General features: G+C 40.2%; 1 pseudogene; it reads left to right on the top strand.

The window, feature by feature from the left end:
• Positions 1-3,566: 3,566 nt before the first annotated feature.
• On the top strand, positions 3,567-17,572 carry LOC103118144 (cytidine and dCMP deaminase domain-containing protein 1-like; annotated as a pseudogene).
• Positions 17,573-23,967: the final 6,395 nt, after the last annotated feature.

Raw genomic sequence — 23,967 nt, 5'->3', positions numbered from 1 at the left:
TACTCTTAGTCTCTCTGATCTGGGTTTATGGGTTTTTTTGTTCCCCTCTTTTTTTTTTAACCAGAGCACTGATCAGCTCTGGTTTATCATAGTGAGTAGGATTGAACCTGGGACCTTGGAGCGTTAGGCGTGAGAATCTCTTTGCATAACCATTATGCTATCTACCCTCCACTGTTTTTTCTCTACACTTTCTAACATACTATATATATTGCTGTGTTTTATTTATTTATTTTACCAGAGCACTGCTTAACTCTGACTTACAGTGGTGTCTACTGTGCTTTGTTGTTAAAATTCGGAGGCTCTTGCCGGGCCGGCTAGCTTCACAGCGGGTAACAGAGACGCGGAGACAACGGCTGGGCAGGGAAGCTGTATTTCTTTATTCAGGAACAACGATTCATAAACTAAGACAAACTAATCACCAAACAAAACTGTGCTGTCTCTTTGCGGCGGCGCAAGCACTCTCTCTTACTCCGGAACTCTCGAACTCAGGAACCCCCTGAACTCTGCAACTCTTGAACTCTGGCGGGTTTCCTAGGGGCGGGGCCAAGCGGGCCCACGAAATTAACAGGACTGATCTAATTCTCTTGGCAGGAGAAAACTAGAACCCAATGTAAAGCATACAACAATTCCCCCTTTTCTTTTAACTAAATGGCTACAGTATCAAGGGTGTGGGGTGAACAGAAACCTATATCGTACAGGCATTTTTATAAAAAGAAACTGGCACAAACATGGAGAAACATGCAAGCAAGTAACAAGAACCAGTGTGTTGCTAAGGGAAGGCCTGAGGGGGCCATATCTATCTTTGTGGGCTAAACTTTATCAGCTTAAAAAAAACATTTCTTGCCTCTGGGGGGTGTACCTGTCTCGACGGACATTTGTATGGGGGTGGGGAATGGCCTAGAGTCCCAAAGGCAGCTGGCTGCAATTTACTTACTATGAAACAAAACTTGTTATTAGCATATTTCTAATAGAGAAGGAATTTGAGACTTTTACATATCAACAACGTCTTTTTAACCTTTTGTTACACCCATTCAAGATGGAGTCAGGAAAGGAAACCTCAGGCATGAGAATAATTAGCATAGCCATTGTGCGATCTACCATTTCTAATAGAGAAGGTAATGGAGAGTTTTACATATCAACAAGTCTATTTAACCTTTTGTTTAGACCAACTTAGTTAAAATATATTGATTGTTAACTAATTTTTACCTCAGACTTTAAATGTAAGTTAATTTTTATCTTTATGAGAATTACGTTGAAAACCTTTTTCATTTAACTTTGACTAGTAAGAATTTAGCCTTAAAGTTACTGTTTACCAAACTTTAAACATATACATAAACATGGTCATTAATACACAAGGAGAGAAACCTTTGTTATGAAGACATGTCATTTTAAACACGAATTTAAATCTGTACTGTCTTAGTTGTTGGGGGGGGGGTTTCACCATCCGGAGGTGGCTTCCCGCGCAGCTTCACTTTTAGGAATTGCAGGTTGCGATCTCTGCACAAATCTCTGCATACTCCAGCTTGTCTGCCTTCAGACCGGACCGGCGGCTGGAGATCTCGTGTGCCCAGTTTCGGCAGGGAGCCTGGGGGTCTGGGAGGCCCGGGATGGTTCCAGAATTCATAGCAAGAGGGCAGGCAGGCCAGTTTTGTAGAAGGTGTGGGCCTAGGTGCCCAGGGGTGGCGGCCATGATAGGCCGCCGCGGCCCTGCCCCATAGCCCTCACATGTCTGTTGCCCTGTTTGCAGTGGCCGAGCAGTGTGGAGGGATCACACGTCTAGTGCCCTGCGCCACACGGTGGAGAGCCGGCTCCTGTGGTCTGGCCTCGGGCTCTTGCGTGTTGGCATCGGGCTCTAGCGTGTTGGCATCGGGCTCCAGCATGTTGGCATCAGCCTCTTGCGGGCTGCGGGGCTGCGGGGCTGCGGTGCTTAATTATAAGGATCTATGCAAAATAAAACAAAAAAATAATTTTGCAGTTCAAGAGGTGGCACAGTGGATAAGGTCCCAAGAAGTTTCAAGTTCACTCCCTGGCATCACATGTGCCAAACTGATGCTCTGACTCTCTTCTCTCTCTCATAAATAAATAAATAAATCTAAGAAAATTAAAGAATGCTCCACAAAAGCTGTTTTTTTTTTTTTTGGTCTATTTTGTCCACAAGTAGATTTAATTGTCTATAATATTGCTTTACACATACTAAATATTCAAAATTTTTTCTTGAGTTACTGGGGAAATAGCTCAGCTAAGATTTAGTTATGCCCAAGGAGTCCAGTTCATCCCTGGAGCTACTTGTACAGGCTGGCGTGGTACTTGAGATTCTCTCTAACTCTTTCTGTCATATAAAATACTCATATGGTTAATTTTAATAGTTTGTTAAACAAAAAAATAGATATTTTTTAATTTGGGGCCTAGAGAGGGAGGCAGATACCTGCAACAGTGTTTCACTGCTTGTGAAGCTTTCCTCTTGCAAGTGGGGACTTAGGGGCTTGAACCCAGGTCCTTGTAAATGGTGCCATGTGCACTTAACCAGGAGTATCATTGCTAGTCCCCCCCCCCCTATTTTTTAAACAATTTATTTGTGTTCATAAGAGACATGGAGAGCTTTGGGTCTCAATATGAAAATTAGGTTCACTGTTGTGCATCTCCTTGCCCCTCTCTCCCATGATTTATTGATATTTTGTTTATTTTCTGAATGCTTTTATTACCACTGTGGTTATCACTGGACCTCAGTGCCTTCATATGAATCCACTGCTCATGGCATTTTAAAAAAATATTTAATTCAGGATAGGGGTAGATAGAATAATGTTAATGCAAAGAGACTCTCATGCCTGAGGATCAAAAAAAATCTAATTATTAAAAAAAAATTTTATTACTATCTTTATTGGATAGAAGAAGCCAGAAGTCAAGAGGGTAGGAGAGAGAGAGAAAGACACCTGCAGACCTGCTTCATTGCTTGTGAATTGACCCTCTTGCAGGTGGGAAGCCAGTGCTTGAACTGGTCTCCTTGAGCAGTTCCCCATACTTCCTACTATATGTGTTTAAACCAGTGTGCCACCGCCCAACCCCTGGGGTGTCACTTTCTCTCTCTTCCACTCCTCTCAAAGTCAGTAAACTTTTTTAAAAAGTTGAGCTAATTTAGAAACATTCCTTTTTCAAATGTGTTCAAATAAAGAACAAAACATTCTCATTTACTTGATAAATTAAGTATAACCCATAAAAAGGATCAGGTGAGGGGGTCGGTGGTAGCGCATTGGGTTAAGCGCATATGGTGCAAAGCATAAGGACCTGCTTAAGGATCCCAGTTCAAGCCCCCGGCTCACCACCTGCGGGGGGAGAGGGGGTGGTCACCTCACAAGCGGTGAAGCAGGTCTGCAGGTGTCTTTCTCTCCCCCTCTATCTGCCCTCCTCTCTCAATTTCTCTCTGTCCTATCCAACAACAACAGCTATGACAACAATAACAATAACAACTACAATGAGGGCAACAAAATGGGAAAAATGGCCTCCAGTAGCAGTGGATTCATGGTGCAGGCACCCAGCCCCAGTGATAACCCTGGAGGCTAAATAAATAAATGGATCAGGTGAAGAAAACTGGTCTTGTGGAAAACACAAAAATTGTTGGTCTTCACTGTTCCAGTGATGATTTTCGTGCTGGGAAAATTTCACTTATTAAACATGGGTCAAGAATGAAAAACTGTGACCTTTTTTTTTTTTTCCAGAAGACCATATTCTGCTTTTTCGAAAATGATTGTTAATGCTGGTGTTAACCAAATTTCGTCTTGGTTGGCTGATCTAGAAATAACTTTGCTTACTGAGGCTTCTAGTTCTGAAGATACAAAATTAGATGGCAGAGCAGTGGAAAGATTGAAATCAAACAGTTGGGCCCATGTGTGTGTCTTGCTTCTCAGCCTTTGCCTTATATGGTGCAATTCGCTGAGACCTCTTACAAATGTGACTTTATTCAAAAAATTGCAAAAGCATTGCCAGATGCTAACACTGACTTTTACTCTGAATGTAAACAGGAGAGAATAAAAGAATATGAAATGTTATTTTTGGTTTCAAATGAAATGCATAAGCAAATATTAATGAGTATAGGTTTGGAGAATTTGTGTGAAAATCCGTACTTTAGCAATCTAAAACAAAACATGAAAAACCTTATTCTTCTTTGGCCATGGTAGCTTCCTGTGTGCCCATCTTTAAACACTACAGATTTTACTGTGACAATACTGAACAGATAGCTGAAATTTACAATCAAAGTTTGCCACAAGAAATTGCAAGGCACTAACTGCATGGTTCAGGTCAGGTTATGGACATATTGAACTGAGGATCATCAAACAAGAGTCGGAGCAGTCATCTGGGCAGAAGGAAAATCTCAAAACTGTGATGTACTTCATAGGATGTGGTTATAATGTTTTTCCTGTTGGATCTGAGTATGCTGACTTCCCACACATGGATGACAAGCAGAAAGACAGAGAAATAAGGAAGTTCAGATACATTGTACATGTGGAACAGAATGTCTTGACATTTAGGTGTCAAGAAATTAAACCAGAAGAAAGAAGTATGATTTTTGTGACAAAATGCCCATGTGATGAGTGTGTACCTTTAATTAAAGGTGCAGGCATAAAACAAATTTATGCAGGAGATGTAGATATTGGGAAAAAGAAGACATAGATCTCTTACATGAGATTTGGGGAACTTGAGGGTGTCAGCAAGTTTACGGTTACCAACTGATCCAGAAGTCTCACACACACACACACACACACAACACAAGAGGGTAGGGGGAGACAGAGAGGGAGAAAGACACCTGCAACACTGATTTACTACTCACAAAGCTTTCCCTCTGCAGGTGGGGACCAGAGGCTCAATGCCAGGTCCTTGTGCATTGTAACATATGTGCTTAACCATGTGTACCACCACCTGGCCCCAAAATATTTAACTCATTTTAATGAGAGAAATACAGGGCTGGGGTAGATAGCATAAGGGTTATGCAAAGTGACTCTCATGCCTGAGGCACCAAAGTCCCAGGTTCAACCCCCTGTACCACCACCAGCCAGAGTTGAGCAGTGCTCTGCTTAAAAAAATATGAGATAGGGAGTTGGGTGGTAGCGCAGCAGGTTAAGCGCACATAGTGCAAAGCACAAGGATCTGCGTGAGGATCCCGGTTAGAGGCTCCAGCTCCCCACCTGCAGGGGTGTCACTTCACAGGAGGTGAAGCAGATCTGCAGGTGTCTAGCTTTCTCTCCCCCTCTCTGTCTTCCCCTCTTCTCTCCATTTCTCTCTGTCCTATCCAACAACGACAACATCAATAACAATAATAACCACAACAATAAAACAACAAGGGCAACAAAAGGGGATAAATAAATAAATGTTAAAAATATATAAAGATCTACAGGTCCAAGAAGGATGACAGAGGACCTAGTCGGGGTTGTATTGTTATATGGGAAATTGGGGGATGTTATGCATGTACAAAGTATTCTATTTACTGTTGAATATGAAACATTAATTCCCCAATAAACAAATTATAAAAATAACAAATTATATATATATAGATATAGATATTAGATACCAGAGCACAGGCACAGTACAGCTCTGGCTTATGGTAATGCTGGGAACTGAACCTGAGACAATTTGAGCTTCCGGCATGAAAGTCTTTTGTGTAACCATTATGCTATCTCCCAGACCCAGGCAGCAATTTTTTTCTCTTTCTTTATTTTGATAGGACAGGGAAAAATTGAAAGGGAAGGTCGAGGAAGAGAGGTGGTGGGAGGGAGGGAGAGAGAGAGTGAGAGAGGGGAGATAGAAAGAGAGAGAGACTTACAACTACGCTTCACCATTCATGAAGCTTTCCCCTCTGCAAATGGGGATGGACTAGGGGCTTGATCACAGATCCTTGCTCATGGTAACATGTATGTTCTACTGGGCAAGGTACTGTCCAGTCCCTCTAATGATTTAATTTTTTTAACCAGAATATTGTTCAGTTCTGGTTTATGGTGGTGCTAGGGATTGAACCTGGGATGTTGGAACCTCAGGCATGAGAGTCTGTTTGCATAACTGTTATGCTATTTACCCTCTGCCATCCTCTCATGATTTAAATAATAAGGTAAATATTATTATTATTTTGTCTACATGAAAGTAGAAAACCAGTGCTGCAGAGATTTTGAAGCAGATCTTAGTAGGCTGAGGACCTAAATAAAGGAAGTCTTTGTGGAAGGTATGGTTGCTTATTGGTTTTTGGAAGAAGGGTGAGGTTTTCTTTTGTTTGTTTTTAATATTTTTATTTATTATTGGATAAAGACAGAGAGAAATTGAGAGGAGTGGGGGAGATAGAGAAGGAAAGAGACAGAGAGACACCTGCAGCAATACTTTACCACTCATGAAACTTTCTCCTGCATGTGGGGATCAGGAGCTTGAACCTGGATCCTTGAACACTGTAATGTCTGTGTTTAACCAAGGGCACCACTGCCTGACCCCCCCAAATTTTTTGAAAGTAAAGAGAGGAACAACCAAGATTAATATGGTTCTGAGCCTGAAGACAGTGGCACAAATAAAAGGAAAAAAGCATCATGCTGTAGTTCACAGTAATACAGGGGAAAAGGCATGGATCATAAATCTTCCTTATGCAACTCATTTGCTCAAGTCTTTAGTCAACTTTGTTAATGTCTCTAAATTGTTTTCTATTTTTAATTTTTTATTGTCTTTATTTATTTATTGAATAGAGGCAGTAAAAAATTGAGAGGGAAGGGAGGGATAGAAAGGGTGAGAGACAGAGAGACACCTGTAGCGCTGCTTGACCACTTGTGAAGCTTTCCCCATGCAGGTGGGGACCAAGGGCTTGAACCTGGGTCCTTACACATTGTAACATGTGCACTCAACCAGATGCACCACCACTCGGCCCTTTTTTAAAAAGTTTATTTATTTATTTATTTATTTATTTATTTATTTGCTTATTTATTTTACCAGAGGTCTGCTCAGCTCTGGTTTATGGTGGTGCAGGAGATTGAACCTGGGACTCTGGAGCTTCAGGCATGAGAGTTTCTTTGCATAACCATTATGCTATCTAACTCCTAAATTGTTTTCTTCTCCATATTGAGGAGGGAATCATACCTACACTGAAGATTGTTAAAGTATGTTTCATGAACTTAAATAGTGTATCTGGCACAGTTCCTTAGAAAGGGGAAGTATTCCCACCCCACACCTACTGTTAACTATTGACAAGGGAGCCCAAAACATCAAATGGAAAAAGAGAGTCTAGTCAACTTAACTGTTGTATATGATAAAATTTGGTGGTCCAGTTTCATTTCGACTCATTTTTTTCTTTCCACCCAATTTTTCCAACACTAAGTCCAAATGGATCAAAAATCTAGAAGTTAGGCTGGAAACCATCATATACGTAGATGAAAATATAGGCGGAACTCTTTTATTTTATTTTACTTTATTTTTCTAGAGCACTGCTCAGCTCTGGTTTATTTATTTTTGTTTGTTTTTATTATACATACATACATATATATATTAAACCAGAGCACTGTTCAGCTCTGGCTAATGGTGGTGTGGGGGATTGAATCTGGAGCTTTGGAGCCTCGGGTATAGTGATTAATTTATTTATTTTAAATTTTTATTTATAAAATGGAAATATTGACATGACTATAGGATAAGAGGGGATGCATTTCCACACAATGCCCACCACCAGAACTCAACTATCCCTTGACAGCTTTCCCATTTTTTATCCCTCTGGGAGTATGGACCCAAGATCATTATGGGGTATAGAAGGTCTGGCTTCTATAATTGCTTCCCTGATGAACATGGGCATTGACAGACGATCCATACTCCCAGCCTGTCTCTCTCTTTTCCTAGTGGGGCAGGGATCTGGGGAGGTGGGGCTCCAGGAGACACTGGTGGGGTCATCTGCCCAATGAAGTCTGGTTGGCATCATGGTAGCATCTGGAACCTGGTGGCTGAAAAAGAGTTAAGATATAAAGCAGAACAAATTGTTGACTAATCATGAACCTAAAGGCAAGAATACTGCAGATGAAGATTTGAGGTCTCTGTTTTGGAAAAAGCTAGTAGGTCTATTTTAGGTATATTCCAAAGGGCTCATGACCCTACTAGTTTTTGCCTTCGCCTGACATCCAATATGCAGGTAACCTAAGTTATTGTCTGGGGGGGATGGTGTCATAGTTGGAAGATAATTTATTTTGATGCAAAGGACTGAACCTGGGACCTCAAAAGCTCAGGCATGAGACTCTCTTTGCATAACCTTTATGTTATCTTTCCCACTCGAACTCTCTTCCATATAGGTTTCTGCAAGATCTTCACTGATTTGAATCCAATTACAAAGAAAACAAAAGCAAAAATAGAACCGGTGAACTACATCAAACTGAAAAACTTCTGCATGGCAAAGGGAATCATCAACTCACCAACATAACAAAGAGATCAAACATAACAAAGAGATCATCCACTGAATGAGAGAATTTTTTTTTTTTTTTTTTAACCAGAGCACTGTTCAACTCTGGTTTATGGTGGTGGGGGATTGAACCTGGGATTTTGGAGCCTCAGGCATGAGAGTCTCTTTGTATAACCATTATGCTATCTATCCCTGCCCTAGAAAATCTTTATGTATCATACACCAGACAGAGGACTGGTAACCAAAATACACAAAGAACTCACCAAACTCAACAAAACAAACAACCCCATTGAAAAATGAAGGAATGGTATGGGCAAAATCTTCTAAAAAAAAAAAAAAAAGAAAAAAAGAAAAGAAAAGAAAACCAAAAGACCAAGAGACAAATGAAAAAAAAAAAAAAACCCTCATAGTCACTGATGATAAGGGAAATGCAAATAAAAACAACAATGAGATACCATTTCACACCTGTGAGAATGTCATACATTAGAAAAGATGGAAATACCATCTTTTAGATGAGACTGTGGAGGGTGGGACTCTTCTACATTGCTAGTGGGAATGTAAATTGGTCCAACCCTTATCTAAAACAGTCAGAACTCTAGAAATGGGCCTACTTTATTGCCCTCTCATAGAGATTTACCCAGGGAAAATAAAAACACCTATCCAAAAAGACCTATGCACACCAGTGTTCACAGAAGCACAGTTTGTAGTGACCCAAACTTGGATGCAACCCAGATGCTCAACAACAGATGAGTGGCTAAGAAAATTGGGGTACATATACACAGTACAGTACTATACAGCTGCTACAAATGATGAGGTCATCTCCTTTGCAATGCTGTGATCAAGACTTAAAGGTATCATGCTGAGAGAGACAAGCCAGAAAGTGAAAGACCAGTACCAAATGATCTCACTTAAAGGTGGAATTTAAGCAGAAAGGACAATAAGGAAGGACATAAGGTGAAACTAGGACTGGGTGTAGCATATTGCATCAAAGCAAAAGACCCTGGGGAAGGTGGGGAAAAGATAGGATGAAGATACCTTAAGACTATTCTGTGTCTCCTAGACACTAGTCAAGGTGAAATGAAAGGCTGTGCCTATGTATTAAAGACTATACCCAGTGGCGCACCTGGTTGAGTCCACACATCAGTGCACAACCAGGTTAAAGCCTCTGGTCACCACCTGCAGGAGGAAAGCTTCACAAGTGGTCAAGCAGGGTTGCAGCTCTCTCTCTCTCTCTCTCTCTCTCTCTCTCTCTCTCTCTCCACCCCCCTCTCCCTCTCTTTCTCCACTTTCCTTTCAATTTCTGACTGTTTCTATCCAATAAGTAAAGATAATAACATTTTAAATATTAACAAAATAGAATATTACAACAGAGACTATACTATAAGCCATCAACCCACCAATAAAATAAAAATAAAAGAAAGGGAAAGTATTACTACACTGCTCTAATATGCTGAGACACTTACAAAGCAGGTTAATAAAATTCATTTTCTTTTTAAAATTTTTAAATATTTATTTATTTTCCCTTTTGTTGCCCTTGTTTTTTATTATTGTTGTAGTTATTATTGTTGTTGTAATTGACGTTGTCGTTAGGACAGAGAGAAATGGAGAGAGGAGGGGAAGACGGGGAGAGAAAGATGAGACAGCTGCAGACTTGCTTCAGCGCTTCTGAAGCGACTCCCCTGCAGGTGGGGAGCCGGGGGTTCAAACCCGGATCCTTATGTGGTCCTTGTGCTTTGCGCCATGTGCGCTTAACCCTCGGGCTCCCATAAAATTCATTTTCAAAATGCTTGCTGGGTCTCTTGACTTGAGTCTTTGTAGATATTCTTGTGGATTTTCCATAAAATTGGATTAAGGTAGTAGATGTGAAGTGTGAATCTTAATAGACCTCTCAGAATGACTATGCAAATGGGATTTTACAGTTTATAAAATTACATCACATGCATATTAGCATAGACTACATAATGACCCTCCCATCAATATTATTAGTATCATAATTTCTGACTACAGAGAAATTGCTTCTGCTTTCATGAGATAAAATGACTTGTCTAAAATTACAAAAACTCTTAAGTGATTAAGGCAGGAACCAGAGTTTGGATTTCTGATTCTAAAGCCACTGCTCTTTTTGTGCAATAATTCTTTTTCTAACACTTTTTTTTACAGAGTTGAGCAATGCAATTGTTGAGCTGTTCAAGCAACTGAGAAATTCTTGAAGCTTCTCAAATCTATAGCTGCCTAAGCTTTATTGGGTTTCTCAGTCTCTCACTGAGACTGAGATAAGAGAAACTGGAGAACTGGAGTGTGTCTCTCAAGAACACTTTCTGCCAGCTTTTGAGAGATTTCCTCTTCATTATCTTTGTTCTCACAGAATTTAAACCTCTTCAGGTGGAAATGGCACTTGAGGGGAAATGAGTCGGAAATGCCCTTTTCTTTATCACATTCAACATATTTCAGTTAATGTTTCCAATTAAGAAAGGATTCAGCCTAGCCACTAAGAAACTAAAGAAAGACTCAAAATGAACAAAGCACTTAGGATATGTGAATAAAAACACATTTGAGGTGAGTGGTTTCTCATTATATTCAAGCATCAGCAGAGTAAGAAATAATGGAACCAATTACAGTAGAGTATTAGAAAATCCATTAGGCAGGGAGGACCTAGACCTTGTTGTTAACATGATGGGATATGATGAAGGACATAAAGGTTTCTGGATGAACTTGATGTAACGTGATCGGATGAAGAGTGTGTTAGGATGTAACTATTGTAGAAAAATAGTTTTTTTTATGTGATATACTCTACTAAGCAAATATAATAACTTCCATATGTACAAAGCAGACATTTATTTTATTCCTGCCCATAGAGAACATAAACATTTTTTGTCATTTGTTTACAAGAATCAAGAAGGAAAAAATCAAAACAGAGCTCATTTAAAAAATATTTTTAAGGGGTACAATGCAACTGTTGCTCCTGGAATCTCTCTTTTACTTGCATAGTATATAAAGGAAGTACAAGTCTCTTTTCAAATTTTCAAACAAATATAGTTTTTTATTTAACTTATTTAATATTCTTATTTTATAAATATTGTTATTTATTTATTAATAAGAGAAATAAAAAGAGAGAAAGAACCAGATATCACTCTGGTACATGTGCATCTGGGAATTGAACTCAGGATCTCATGCTTGAACACCTAATGCCTTATCTGCTGCACTATCTTCTGGATGACTTTAATATATATATTTTTTTAACCAGAGCACTGTTCAGCTTTGCCTTATGGTGGTGTGGGGGATTGAACCTGGGACTCTGGAGCCTCAGGCATCAGAGTCTCTTTGCATAACCAATATGCTATCTACCCTTAGCCTGATCACTTTAATATATATATATTTAATTTATTTCTTTATTGGGGAATTAATGTTTTACATTCAACAGTAAGTACAATAGTTTATACATGCATAACATTCCCCAGTTTCCCATTTAACAATACAACCCCCACTATGTCATTTTTTTATTTAACTTTTTTTCTTATTTAACTTGTTTTTCTATCAACAATAAGAAAATTATAAAAAATTTAAGAACTACATCAATTAAGATACTTAAATTAAGGTTACAACTCTTTTTTTTTTTTTAAAGATTGACTTATTTTTTAAATTAAAAAAATTTATTTATTTATTAATGAGAAAGATAGGAGGAGAGAGAAAGAACCAGACATCACTCTGGTACATGTGCTGCCAGGGGTTGAACTCAGGACCTCATGCTTGAGAATTCGATGCTTTACTACTGTGCCACCTCCCGGACCACGGTTACAACTATTTCTTTGAGAGAATGCATAAATAGAAGTTTTCCGAGCCAGTGCTGAAAGAATATATACAAAACATAATTATAGGGGTTGGGTGGTGGCCCCGGTGGAGTACATGTGATCGAGCATGAGGATCAACATTCAAGGTGAATCAGTGCTTCTAGTGTCTCTTTCTTTTCTGTCTCTTCCCTTCCTTTCTGTTTCTGTCTAAAGTAAATAAATATTTTAAAAAAGAAACATGGACTCTTTCTTTAAAAATAATTTAAGAAGTTTAAAGCATCCTAGCGAACATAGCTGACATGTACACAACATAGAGTATTAAGATTACAATAGTCTGGTGTGAGTGGGAACTCCAAAGCAAAGCCATCTTAAGATGCTGTGTTGCCAGAAATGCCAAGAGCTTACAAATGACTTTTTTTTTTTTTTTTTTACTTACTTGACTGCAATGTGTATTATAACCAAAAGGTGGCAGCAATATTCAAGCAATAGGAAATGTCACTCATCTTTTATCTAACTACATCCCTGACTTCACTTTTCAATTGCTCAGGCATATTTCAACAGACTTTCCATACCACACTACTATAAATATGATTTGGGAACACATAAGAAATAAAATAGTTAGGGAGTCAGGCGGTAGCCAGCGAGTTAAGCTCACATGGCGCAAAGCGCAAGGACCATCATAAGGATCCCGGTTCAAGCCCCCGGCTCCCCACTTGCTGGGGGAGTCACTTCACAGGCAGTGAAGCAGGTCTTCAGGTGTCTGTCTTTCTTTCCCCCTCTCTGTCTTCCCCTCCTCTCCCCATTTCTCTCTAAATATATATATATATATATATATTTAATTTAAGAAAGGATAAATTAACAAAACTATAGGGTAGGAGGGGTACAACTCTACACAGTTCCCACCACCCAGTCTCCATATCCCACCCCCTCCCCTGATAGCTTTCCCACTCTCTATCCCTCTGGGAGCATGGACCCAGGGTTATTGTGGGTTGTAGAAGGTGGAAGGTCTGGCTTCTGTAATTGCTTCCCTGCTGAACATGGGCATTGACTGGTCGGTCCATACTCCCAGTCTGCCTCTCTCTTTCCCTAGTAGGGTGGGTCTCTGGGGAAGCAGAGCTCCAGGACCCATTGGTGGGGTTGTCTGTCCAGGGAAGTCTAGTTGGCATCATGGTAGCATCTGGAACCTGGTGGCTGAAAAGAGAGTTAACATACAAAACCAAACAAATTGTTGACCAATCAACAGTTTCTCAGAGTATCTTTCATGGACACCAACTCTCAAGGCTTCATTATTATCACTTGGATGTCTTATCAAAATACTGAATTTAAAGTTCCTAAAAGAAAAGCATGTAAAATATTTCATTATTAATTTTCCATATTAATGTTGAAATTATAATACTTTGCATATACATATATATGTATCCTTAAAATTGATTTCTCTTTCTTTTTACATTTTTCTTTTTTAACTTTATTTAATTTGAGGGAACCGAGAGAAATTGAGAGAGCAGAGGAGATGGAAATGGAGAGACAGAGTGACACCTGCAGCATTGCTTCACCACTTGTGAAACTCTCCCCCTGCAGGTGTGGGCTGAGGGCTTGCACCCAGGTCCTTGTGAATGGTAATATATGCACTTAACCAGGTGCACTACCACCTCGACCCCTCTTTTTGCATTTTTCAATGCAGTTACTAGAATACTTTAAATTACATATGCAGCTTACATTTGTGATTCTCATTATATTTCTTTTCTTTTTCATTAGCATTTTTCTTTTCTTATTATTGATTTAATATTGATTCACAAAATTATAAGATAACAGGGGTATAATTCCATAAAATTCCTACCACCAGAGTTCTGTGTTCCCCTTCCTTCCAGTGGAAACTGCAGTAGTTCTCCCAAGATCATAGATACTGGTTGACTATTATTCATAATATATATATATATACATTTCTCTTCTCTCTCAGGGTCCTGATAGAATTGGGGTTCAGTGCACTCTAGTAATCTTCCTAATCTTCCCATAACATTTCTTCCCATCTGGGAATAGGGCCAAATTTTTGAATGGACTGCAGAAGGTGGGAGGTCTGGCTGCTGTAATTGCTTTTTTGCTGGACATGGGTCTTCACAGGTCAATCCATACCCGAGCCTGTTTCTGTCTTTCCCTAGTGGGGTAGGGCTCTGGGAAGGTAGGGTTCCAGGACATATTGGTGAGGTTGTCTGCCCAGGGAAGTCAGGATGGAATCATGGCAGCATCTGTAGCTTGGCTGAAAGGCAGTAAGATATAAAGCAGAGCAAAATATTTAACAAATAGGAACCAAAGAATAGGGATAGAGAAGATGAGAATAAGGATCTTAGGGTGGAAAGAAGCTAGGATGTCTATTTTAGGTATGTTCCAGGGGCCCATAACTTTAGTAATTTTTGCTCGAACATGGAAGTGGGATAAAAATATTGCCTGGGAAGATGGTATCAGAGTTGAGAATAGATTTTTTTTTCCCCAACAGGGTTATCATTGGGGCTTAGTGCTGGCACTATGAATACACTGTTCCTAATGGCCGCCAGTCCTCCTACTATTTTTATTAGATGGGACAGATAGAAATTGAGAGAGAAGGGGGAGATAGAGAGAGAAAAAGACAGACATCTGCAGCCCTGCTTCACTACTCATGAAGCATCCCCCTCTGCTGGTGGGAAGTAGGGGATCAAGCTTGGGTTCTTGTGAATGATAATATGTACATTTAACACGGTACATCAATGCCTCGCCCATGCTCTTGTTGTACTCCTATTGAATATCTCTCTCTGCAAGGTAGGAACAAAGCAAAAACAACTCAAGCCCGACCAATCAGAATGACATATTCTCCTGACCAAAGAAATTTGTTCAGGGACTTAAAACACAATTAGCAAATGAAATTCCAGTTTTTTTTTCTAGATGTCTATTAAAGTGGACCAAAATTGCTTACTGAGATCTGAAGGTATTGCAGCTATTTTGCTCCCATGCATTGCTGTAAGATGGAGTGACCACCAAAGACTTAGAGCCAATCAATGGAAAGAAATGACATTTTGGTGATACTCTCTGAGTTTTAGGTTAATTCATGCCTTTGCTTAATCCTATCCCCAGACTACTTATATCTGTTTGCTAATGTGTTCTGTTGTCATTGCTATTTAGAAAGAGAGACAGGAGAGCACTTCTTCACCATTTAAGGTATTCTATTTGTTTTTGTCTTCCTTGTGTTTGTTTATTCAGTGCTAGGGACTGAACCCAGGCAGGGCCTCATACATTCAAGGCGTGCACTCTACCACTGAGCGACTCCCCTGAAACCTAATTATCTTTGTTTCACTTAAGCTAGTTTGAGCTGGAATATCTGTCACTCCTGACAGAATGTTTCCTAATTGCTATACCTTTGTATTTGGTACTGGTGATCTTTGAGAGCAAAGTTCAGACAAGAAGAAGTACATGTTATAATAGAATGGCCAACCAAGTGGTAAGGAAAGGCAAATATGACAAAGAACTTGGCTGAACTGTATTCTAGTGTTTTGTCAAAGATACAATGGTGAGTGATGAGACTGTATAAGTAGCTGAGAAGATTTTCAAGCAAAGTGTTGAAGAAGCAGAGCAGCTTGGTTTCTCGACTATTAACATTGAAATGCTGGAAAGAGATAGATGGAAGAGATAGATGGAAAGAGATATATGGAGTTAAAGAAATTTAAAAATATTTATTTATTTTCCCTTTTGTTGCCCTTGTTTTTTTATTGTTGTTGTAGTTATTGTTGTTGTTATTGATGTCGTCATTGTTAGGACAGCGAGAAATGGAGAGAGGAAGGGAAGACAGAGAGGGGGAGAGAAAGATAGACACTTGCAGACCTGCTTCACCTCTTGTGAAGTGACTCCCCCTGCAGGTGGGGAGCCAGGGGCTTGAACTGGGATCCTTAATGCCGGTCCTTGCGCTTTGTGCCCCATGTGCTTAGCCTGCTGCGCTACTGCCCCCGGCTCCCAAGATTTATTAAGTAGAGCCTTGAAGTATAAGATCATTAAATACAATCCAATATAATACTGAGGGGAAAGTCAAATAGAGAAGTGTATCACTGGCAGGTCCTGGCAGAGCTACAAGACATAATACCATGAGGGGAGAAGTGGTAGGTTGAGGGGGGGCTACAGATATCCAGTGCAACAGGATTGGGCATAGGCCTTTATTAGGTTCCTACGTGGAGTGTTTTGGGGCTCTTGGGCTGAGGCTGAATTGGTTAATCCACACCAGAACCAGTTGGGTGTTGAGAGACAGGAGAGCATGTGTGTATGTGTGGGTGAGGAGGGCTATATAAGGTGTACACTAGAGGAAAGCCCTGCACAGTGGGGGAGGTGCTTGCAGAAGCCCTATCAGGAATCCACACTTGTGACTGTTATCACAAGGCTGTTATCTAGGGCAAGGCAGGAAAGAAGAGCTAGTGTCAGCTTAAGCCTTCTTGAAGTTCATTCAGTTACACAAAATGGATACTGAGGCAGCAGCATTACAAATAGATTTAGTTAGACTCTAAACAACGAAACTGTTAACCACCAAGAACCTGAATTTAAAGCATTAGGATATTTTCAACCTATTCATATTGCGCTGTCATATCTTTTCTTAAGAGATAGCCCTGTTTGGGGTTGAATAATGATTTTTAAAAAAAGAAGATTGACTTAAATATAACCCACAGATCTAATCATACAGCTCACAGAAGCTAGGAGCAGATACAGGATTGTCCCAAAAGAAACTGCCCACTGAACTAATGGAAACAAAGCAGGGCAGAGTGAAGAAGGATTGCAGATGTATTGGCCTGCAAGAAAAGGGGAAAATGAAACTGACAGCAGTTCAGAGATCACAGCTGTGCCACTTCTACCTCTGGTCTAAGGATACTTCCTCCTTTCTGGGGATGAGGCCCTGGTAAAGCCATGAATTTTGAGTCTTGTTCTCTAGTCTTTGAATCTAGTAGAACTTGCCTTGCTAAGTCTTGGACTTGCTTGAACTCTACCAACCTCTATGTCTTTTCTACTTCTCCTTTTCTGGACTAGGAATGTTTTTCCTATGCCTTTCCACCATTGTATTTTTGAAGCACATAGCTTGTTTTGTTTTACATTTTCATAGCTAGAGAGGATTTGTGACCCCAGAGGAATCCTAGAGGTTAATCTATATCTGATATAGATAATATTGTGTTAGGAATTTGGTCTTCACCCATTAGAGGTGAGACTGTAACATGGTAAGACTTTGAGGACTGGATGGTATGAATTTATTTTGTATCTGAGAAATACATGAATGGAGGCAGGCACAAATAGAATACTATGCATTGAATTGTGTAACTTCTGTTCAAGTCACATGCAGAAGCCCAATTCCAATCTGATGGTGTTTGGAGATGGAACCTTTAGAAGATAATTAGCTTTTGATAAGGTCGTGAGGGTACAGTCACTATGGGTCCAGTACTCCGATAAGAAGAAACACCATAGATCCCTTCTGATAGGTGTTTTTGTTTCCTTTGGGTAAATCCTCAAAAGAAAAATTGCGGAGGCTGGGCAGTGGCACATTGGCTGAGCGCACATGCTACAGTGCACAAAGATCTGGGTTCAAGCCCCTAGTCCCCACCTGCAGGGGGAAGCTTCACAAGAGGTGAAGCAGGGTTGCAGGCGTCTCTTTGTTTCCCCCTCCCCTTTCAATTCCTGTCTCTACCCACTAAATAAATATAATTTAAGAAAAAATATTAAAAAAAGAAAAATGCTGGGTGGTAGGGTATTCTAGTATTTTGAGAAATCTCCAGTTTGTATTCATAAGGATTGGACCAGTTTACATTCCCACTAGAAATGCGGAAGTGTCCCTTTTCCTGCTCATCTTCTCTAACATTTGCTGTTACTGCCCCCACTAATGTATGACATTCTTACAGGTATAAAGTGATATTTCGGAGGCCAGGTGGTAGTGCGCCTAGATGATTGTACAAGTTACAATGCAAGTTACACTTGCACAAAGGCCTGGGTTCGAGTCCCAGTTCCCATCTGCAGGGGAAGCTTTGCAAGCGGTAAAGCAGTGTTGCAGGTGTCTCTCTGTCTCTCTCCCTAACTACCCCCTTCCCTCTCAATTTCTGCCTTTATCCAATAAATAAAAAAGGTAATAAAAAGTGTTAAAAAAAGAAAGTGCTATCTCATTGTTGTCTTAATTTGCATTTCCTGATAATAAGTGACTTTGAGCACCTTCTCATGTGTCTGTTGGTCCTCTGAATCTCTTCTTCAGTGATGTTTCTGTCCATGTCCTTACTCCATTTTCTAATGGGTTATCTATGTTCACAGCAGCACAAATTGAAATTGCCAAAACTTAGAAGCAGTCCAGATGCCCAACAAGACATGAGTGACTAAAAAAAAAGTGTTCAACCCTCCAGCTTCATTACTCTGGTGAGACCTTTCCTAGGTCATAGCACTTCTTAATTCCATTTTGGATGATACACTTCCTAACAAAGACTCAAAACTTAGATATAGACCAGGGCCCATGAGATAGGGCATATGTACACATGTATCCTTAAGTTAGGGGAAAATATATACCTTAAGGCAAAAAGTGCACAACAGTTTTCAGTGAGTCAATAAATTCAGCAAGCAAGTAGAAAGAGCTAAAAAAGACACCATAAGGTATCTAATCAAATAGTTTTTACTTAAACCTAGATATCCTCCACACCTATTTCCTATTTCACTTCCTTCAACCATTCTAAAGCTAACCTTGTCAGACAAGAATTACAAAAGCTGGATAAGGGAAAGAGACTGGCATGCTTTATTTTTATTATTATTTTTAGATAATTAAAATTTTTTTATTTATAAAAAGCAAACATTGACTAAACCATAGGATAAGAGGGGTACAATCCCACACAATTCCCACCACCAGAACTCCTTGTCCCATCCTCTCTCTTGATAGCTTTCCTATTCTTTAACCCTCTGGATATATGGACCCAAGGTCATTGTGGGATGCAGAAGGTGGAAGGTCTGGCTTCTGTAATTGCTTCCCTGCTGAACATGGGCGTTGACAGGTCGATCCATACTCCCAGCCTGTCTCTCTCTTTCACTAGTGGGGATCTGGGGAAGCAGAGCTCCAGGACCCATTGGTGGGGTTGTCTGTCCAGGGAAGTCTAGTTGGCATTATGGTAGCATCTGGAACCTGGTGGCTGAAAAGAGAGTTAACATACAAAGCCAAACAAATTGTTGACCAATCATGGACCTAAGGGCTGGAATAGTACAGATGAAGAGTTGGGGGGGGGGTTTCCTCTGTTTTGTAGATAGCTAGTAGGCATATTTTAGTTATATTCCAAAGGGCCTGTGGCTATACTAGTTTTTTCTTTTTTCCCCTGAGCCTGAAATCTGATATGCAGGTGCATCCAAGTTAGTGTTTGGGGAGATGATATCATGGCTGGCAGAAAGACCAGAGAGCTGGATCAGGAAAGAGAGTAGCTCCCAAATATGGGAAAGGTGTATAAATATTGTTGACTGTAAACCCCATTGATTTGATGTGAACTGAGGCCCATATTCAGCTTAGGAGCCTATGTGATCTCTGCATCCCTATAGGTCTGAGCTCACATTCTATGGCCATGAGTAGAAACATTCCAAGCTGCCCCAATATTGACTCAAAACCTAGATATAGGCTAGTTCCTGTTAGATAGAGGATATGTTCACATGTATCCATAAATTAGGGCAAAATATATACCTGAAAGCAAAAATACACAATAGTCTATACTGAGTCAGTATCAAGTTCATAATGAAATAGCCTCCACTTAGACTTAGATACCCTCCTCACCTACTTCCTATTACAATTCTCTCACTCACTCCAAAGCTAACCTCATCAAAGCAAGGACTGCAAAAGCTGAATAAGGGCAAGAGAATAGCATACTTTAATGATGACTCTTTAGTCACTATCAGGCCACCCCATCAGCTGGGGCCCTAATTGGGGAGTCCTGAGATTCCCAAACAGATTTGATGGGCTTAGAACTCAAATAAATCCCTCTTTCCCTTTGTGGGCCCCCATAGGACCTTGCCCTCAACATGGAGCAACAATGGTAGAGAATGTTCCATCCTCTGAAGGGAAGCTGGACAACATATTCTATGCTACCACCTCTATGCTACACCTGAGGAAGATGGGTCGACACTGGGGCAGCATAGAATGTTCCTACTCATGACCACAAAATGTGAGCTCAGATCTACAGGGATGCAGAGGTAACACAGGCTCCTAAGCTAATTATGGGCCCCAGATCACATCAAATTGATGGGGTTTACAGTTGACAATATTTATACACCTTTCCCATGTTAGGGAGCTACTCTCTTCCCTGATCCAGCCAGCTTTCAGGTCCTTCTGCCAGCCATGACATCAACTCCCCACATAATAACTTGGATGCACCTGCATATCAGATTTCAGACTCAGGCAACAAACAAACAACACTAGTATTGCTACAGGACCTTTGAAATATAACTAAAACATGCCTACTAGCTATCTACAAAATGGAGGACCCCCACAACACTTCATCTGCACTATTCCAGCCTATGATTTTGTCAGTTTCCTTTTCATAAATAAAAAAATTAAAAAATAAGAAGCCAGACCTTCCACCTTATGCATCCCACAGTGACCTTGGATTCATATTCCCAGTAGGATAAAGAATAGGAAAGCTATCAAGGGAGGAGATGGGATAGGGAGATCATCTGGTGGTAGGAATTGTGTGGAAATGTACCTCCTCTTATCCTATGGTCTTGTCAATATTTCAATTTTTAAAAAATATTTATTTATTTATTCCCATTTTGTTTCCCTTTTTTATTGTTGTACTTATTGATGTCTTTGTTGTTGGACAGGACAGAGAGAAATGGACAGAGGAGGGGAAGACAGAGAGGGCGAGAGAAAGAGCGGCACCTGCAGACCTGCTTCACCACCTGTGAAGCAACCGCCCTGCAGGTGGGGAGCTGGGGCTTTGAACCAGGATCCTTACACTTGTGCTTTGTGCCACAATATTTCGACTTTTTAAGTACATTTTTTTTAAATTGTACTATGTTTACATGATGGAATACTATTCAACTGTTAAAATGATAAAGGCATCTCTTTTGCATCATCTTGGATAAAACTTGAAGACATCATGTTTAGTGAGAAACCAAAAAAAGAAGAACAAATACTGAATGACCTTACTTAGAGATGGTACTTAATAAAGAGGGACATGGAGGAAGAACACAAAGTGAAATGTGGACTGGTCATGATATACTGCTTCAAAACAAGGGACATTGGGGAAGAAGAGGGAGGGAGAATCAGAAGAGAGTGTTGTGATCCTAGTGCAAATAAAATTATACTCAAGTACCCAGGTGTCCAACAACAGATGAGTGGCTGAGCAAGTTGTGGTATATATACACAATGGAATACTACTCAGCTGTAAAAAATGGTGACTTAGGGGGTCGGGCGGTGGCGCAGTGGGTTAAGCGCATGTGGCGCAAAGCGCAGGGACCGGCCTAAGGATCCCGGTTCGAGCCCCCGGCTCCCCACCTGCAGGGGAATCGCTTCACAGGCGGTGAAGCAGGTCTGCAGGTGTCTATCTTTCTCTCCCCTTCTCTGTCTTCCCCTCCTCTCTCCATTTCTCTCTGTCCTATCCAACAACGAATTGCATCAACAAGGGCAATAATAATAGCCACAACGAAGCTACAACAAGGGCAACAAAAGGGGGAAAAAATGGCCTCCAGGAGCGGTGGATTCATGGTGCAGGCACCAAGCCCAGCAATAACCCTGGAGGAGGAAATAAATAAATAAATAAATAAATAGTGACTTCACCGTTTTCAGCCGATCTTGGATGGACCTTGAAAAAATCATGTTGAGTGAAATAAGTCAGAAACAGAAGGATGAATATGGAATGATCTCACTCTCAGGCCGAAGTTGAAAAACAAGATTAGAAAAGAAAACACAAGTAGAACCTGAACTGGAATTGGCGTATTGCACCAAAGTAAAAGACTCTGGGGTGGGTGGGTGGGTGGGGAGAATACAGGTCCATGAAAGATGATGAATGACATAGTGGGGGTTGTATTGTTAAATGGGAATCTGGGGAATGTTATGCATGTACAAACTATTGTATTTACTGTTGAATGTAAAACACTAATTCCCCAATAAAGAAATAAATTATAAAAAAAAATTATACTCAAGTGCCCATGACTGCACGGTAAAGCATTAACCCCCTTAATAAAAAAAGAAGAGAAAGAAGAAGAGGAGAAAGGAGGAGGAGAAGGAAGAGAAGACAAAGAAGAGAATAAGAAAAAGAACGAGGAGAAAGAAAAGGAGAAGAAGAAAAAGAAGAAAGAGAAGGAAGAAGAGAAGGAGGAGGAGGAGGAGGAGGAGGAGGAGGAGGAAGAGAAGGAGAAACACCAGAGAGTTGACTCTATTTCTTCTCTATTATGTCAGGACCTTGGGAGAAGGCAGCCACATACAGCCCTAAAGGTAGCCCTAACCAGACATGGACCACACTGGCAGCTTGACCTTGGACTTCCAGCTTCTTGAACAGAATGAAAAATAAAATATCTGTTATATTGTTCAAGACACTTGGTCTATGGTGTTTTGTTAAGGCAGCCTGAATGAAGACAAGGGACTTCCCACTTTTCTCTTTGTCATTCACTCCTGTTTTTCATGTGATTTGTCACTTTTTTTTTTTAAGATTTTATTTATTTATTAGTGAGAAAAATAGGAGGAGAGAAAGAAAGAGCCAGACATCACTTTGGTACATGTGTTGGCAGGGACTGAACTCAGGACCTCATGCTTGAGAGTCCAGTGCTTTATCCACTGTGCCACCTCCCGGACCACAATTTTGTCTTCTTTAATTGCTGCTTTTTTTTTTTGTTTATATTTTTCTGTGATGAACAGAGCCTTGGTCAAGTCTATTTCTACATCCTGACAGCCTAGAACAATAGCTGGTATGTGATAGTTAAATCTGTCAAGTAGGAAAATATGAGCAAGAAGAGCATCTTTAGCTTTTTAGAAGTAATTTTTTTTTAGATTTACTTATTTATTTATTTTGTAATAAATACTCTTCAGCCCTCACTACTTCCACTCCCTTTCCTCTCTCCCATTCCTTCCTTTTCTGTTGTTGGGTTAATCTGAAATGGTTTCAGCTGGGAAGCAGGATGAAACAGAGATCACCTGTACTCCATCACATCTATATTTTACTTTTATTTAATGAGAAAAAAAATCCTGTTCTGCAGAAAGAGAACAAAGGTCAAGAGCTGGGCAAAGATTATAAATTACATAAGGTATGGAACAACATAGCTTTACTATGTTGTTTTACTAAAGAGCTCATAGGTTGTTAAAAAGTATTCATACAAAAGCAATTCTATTACCCTCCGACAGCACACTAAAATACACAATAGTCTATATGTAAAACATTTTATAGGACAGTTTTTTAAAGAGTTAGCTATGAGAAAAAAGAGAAAGAGAAAACCTGTACTAGTATTCAGTGCCAAGATTCCTTCTAGGGCCTCAGACTTGCAAGTCCTGTGCTCTGCGAACTGAGCCACCTTGCCAGTTGCACAATGCTGCTTATGTTGCTTATTTTATTTATCTATTTTATAGATTTAATTGTTTTTATTTATTAATTGGATAGAGACAACCAGAAATTGAGAGGGATGAGTGAGCTAGAGGGGGAAGAGACAGAGACACCAGCAGGCCTGCTTCATCACTTGCAAAACTTTTCCGCTGCAGGTGGGGACTGGAGGCTTGAACCCAGGTTCTTGTGCTTGGTAACATGTATGTGTAACCATGTGCACCAAAATCCAGCCCAAGACTTGTTTATTTTA

This window comes from Erinaceus europaeus, chromosome 8, assembly GCF_950295315.1.
Source record: "Erinaceus europaeus chromosome 8, mEriEur2.1, whole genome shotgun sequence".
NCBI classification, from domain to species: Eukaryota; Metazoa; Chordata; class Mammalia; order Eulipotyphla; family Erinaceidae; genus Erinaceus; species Erinaceus europaeus.
Note: the sequence above shows the minus strand (reverse complement) of the source record. Positions and strands in the feature narration are given on the sequence as shown.